Source organism: Camellia sinensis, chromosome 7 (assembly GCF_055761805.1).
Source record: "Camellia sinensis isolate YWXY chromosome 7, ASM5576180v1, whole genome shotgun sequence".
Classification (NCBI taxonomy): Eukaryota; Viridiplantae; Streptophyta; class Magnoliopsida; order Ericales; family Theaceae; genus Camellia; species Camellia sinensis.
Genome location: NC_138967.1, coordinates 128,558,317 through 128,562,146, shown reverse-complemented (window position 1 = coordinate 128,562,146; position 3,830 = coordinate 128,558,317).

Below are 3,830 nucleotides of genomic sequence, written 5' to 3'. Positions count from 1 at the left end.
AACAACTGTTTCCAGTCGAGTATTGGTATGGCACCGTTTGAGGCCTTGTATGGCCGACAGTGTAGATCTCCTGTATGTTAGGCCGAGGTGGGTGATGCACCTATGTTAGGTCCATAGTTGTCAGAAGAGCTATGCCGACCGTAGGAGGAGACTGTTATCCTTTAAGGTGGGAGACCACGTTTTCTTGAAGATATCACCTAAACGGGATTTGATGAGGTTTGGGAAGAGCGGGAAGTTGTCTCCTACGTTTATTGGACCTTTTGAGATCCTAGAGCGGATTGAAGAGGTAGCTTATCGTTTGGCCTTGCCGCCCTAGCTTTTTGGGGTTCATGACATGTTCCATAGTTGTATGCTTTGAAACTATGAGCCGAATCCCTCACACGTGTTGGATTGGACTGAGTTAAAGGTTGATAAGGATGCCTCGTATGAGGAGAGACCGATTAGAGTCTTAGATACTCGAGACCAAGTCTTGTGTGGCAAGACGATTCCTTTGGTAAAAGTGTTGTGGTGACACCATAGGGTTGAAGAGGCCACTTGGGAACATGAGTTGGAAGTCTGTGAGAAGTATCCAGACCTATTTATTGATATTTGAGCTTGTATTGAGAATCTTTTCTTGTTAATGTAACATAAACATTGTATATGTTTGGAAATGTGAATTGTATATTAAGTATTGGAGACTTGTTTATTATGGTTATAAGAGGAATGACTTAGGTCATTATGGTGAATTTGAATTACTATCATGGTTATAATTGGTTTGAACATGGTTTTGATGTTTAATTTTAAATTTCGGGGATGAAATTCCCAAAGGGGGGAGATTATAGCGATTTTGGTTTTGATCCGACCCGTTTGATGTTTTGGATCCGGGTTTCACTGTCTCATATAGTTATCCATGTCTTGCTTCCCCTTATATCTCTTTGAGTTTGGCTTTTAGGACATGTTGGTTATGTTTGGAACAGGTTGGTACCTTGTTTTTCAAACTGTTGTTGCCCATAATTTTGTTTCTTTGCTCGAGTGGCTCTTCTTGTGCTCCAGTGGTCTTTGTGAACCTCCAATACTTTTGCAGGTCTGCAAAAATATTGGGAGTTTGTATTCTTTGCCCGAATGAAGCTTCTTGCACTCGAGTGACGGTCTTCTGTCTATAAAATTACTAGGAGTTTGTATTCTGCGCTCGAGCAGTGAAACTTATTGTGTCTGGTCGCTCAAGTGATACATCTTGCGCTCGAGTGAGCTGCGCGTATATCAGCTCGTAAAGTCACTTTTATGAGTCGCTTTTTCACCTCTCTCCCTCTCTAAACATTTCAAAACCCTAATTTCTGTCACGCCCTCAAAATAAACCCATTATATATATATACAATTGACATGCATTATTTAAAGAAAACAATTTATTAATTCATTCATCAAAGTATTACTAAATAAAAGCATTACATGTAACATCGAATAAAATGCCCTGCAGGCTTACATCATTCCAAGCCAACTCTTGGATACAAAAAGGTGAGTTCTAACTCAATACAAGAAAAGCCCTAGGCTTGGATGTTTACATGTACTAATAAATAAAGACAATTAACTAAAGATAGTCTTCAAAATCCAAGTCCCTTCCAAGCTAAGTCCTTGGAGGTTGCTTATCACCTGAACCTGAAAATGATGTTCCCATATAGGGTGAGCCACAGCCCAGTAGAAATATACTAAACCACATATAAGCAATGAATAAAGCAATAGCATTCAACAGATGGTTAACCAAGATAATCAATTACCCCATTTTATAGTCTCATGACACTATTGTCTAAGACACGTTTTACTTTCCAATTTTATCAACAAGGCTCAGAACCTGGCCAAACTTACAACAGTGAATTACATAAATCATATTCACATCCTTCCAATATCAACAACAAATGAGACTCAAGCTCAAATCAAAACACTTCATACTTCCAGATTGATACACATTTTAGTGTTGTATCAATAAAACACTTCTATATAAATAAGCACACATAAAAGTGATGCTAATGGAGTCCATCCCCTATCTTCTCCCAAACAAAATCCGGTTTAGAGGTCCATCCCCTATCTTCCCCTAAACCGTGGAGTACATCCCCTATCTCCTCCCACACAAAACAATATATGAAAATGCAAATGCAATGCTCAATCAATACACGTATTTTCTGTATCAATGCAATAGTCAAAATTAATGACTTAACCAATGTGATAAGTTTCAGTTATTCCTAATCCACATGCAATGTCTACAACAATCACGACTATCCTCCACCGATAGCCCAAAACAGTTATTTCTAAACTGAAAATAACTATGTCAACAATTCAATAGGCAAATGATTCAAATTATCCAACTACGCCATTTAATCAATGAATTTCCCAATTCCATGAATCAATTATACAAATTAATTAAATAATACAACTAGGCCATGTTTGTTTGGGCGGACTGGATTAGCATTCCTATGACTAATAGTCCTAGTATGTATCCTATCTTAACTAATAGTCAAGTTTAAAATAATTAATCCGTACTTCAATTGTTTAACCAAACATCGGATTAATAATTTTATTAGACTATTAGTCCAATCCCAAGCTCATGTCCACCCAAACAAACATGGCCCTAGAGTTTTTCCCAAAATTTACCAAAGTAACCCCAACATATCAAAATACCAAAACTTAGAACAAAACCTATAAAATGGAGTAGGAAATCCCTACCTCGAAGAAATAGCCCCAAAAGAGAAGATGGAGATGAAAGCCCAAATTCCAAAGTGCTCCAAACTACCAACAATTCAGATTAAATGGAAGCCCTCGACCCACTCTACCTTTTTAATAAAGGATCTAAGGTAGAAACTCACTCTAAGTAGATCAATCCTAAGAGAGAAGGTGTGTAGAGGGAGAGAGAACTCGTACCTAGGGTTTTGGAATATGAAAGGGAATGAAAAACTGATCTGAAACACGTTGCTGCCTATTTAAACCTGACAGGCTCGCTCGAGCGAAGACTTGGTCGCTCGAGCGACCAGACACAGAAAAGATACGCTCGAGCCAAGAAAACCTTGCTCGAGCCAACAACCCAAAAGCTCGCTCGAGCGAAAAAAAACTCGATCGAGCGAAGAACTCAAACCCTCAGGTCTGTAACCAGACTCACGCTCGAGCGAAGGAACTATTGCTCAAGCGAAGAACGAACTAACTCGCTCGAGCGAAGAAAAGCTCGCTCGAGCCAAGAATGCAAAGCTACAGGTCCAAACCAAACGCAAGCTCTCGCTCGAGCTACCAAACCCCGGCTCGAGCGAAAAACCAAAACAACATCTCGCTCGAGCGACAAACTCCTCGCTCGAGCGAAGATCCAAAATTCTGGACAGCAACACTTGGTTTCTAAACCCAACCAACCTGAAACAAACCTGCCCAACACTTCCTATAAGTCCAAATGAGCAAATAAGGGACAACAACAACAATTATACAATGACAGAATCTACGGAACCTAAGTCCGGATACAATAATCAAACGGGAAAAGACCGGGGTCGCTATAATTTCTCTCATTCTCTCTCTAAAATTCATCTATTTCACTCAAATCCACCTAGATCCGTCGATTTTTCACCTGTGTCCCTTTGTTAAAAAGGTAAAGCTTGGCGAGGGCTTCATTCTAATCGGAGCAAAGTTGATTTTTGGTGTCTTTGAGTTTCCTCATCACTCTCTCGTTCTCTAAGCTTGACGTAGGGATATCTCCACACTTTTTATGAGTTTTAACTTAGTTATTTGTTATTTCTAAGCAATATTGAGATTTTAAAAGATTTGGAACAAATCTAAGGTTTTGGATAAAAATCAAAAGAGGAGTTTTTCAAATGGATCCTTGA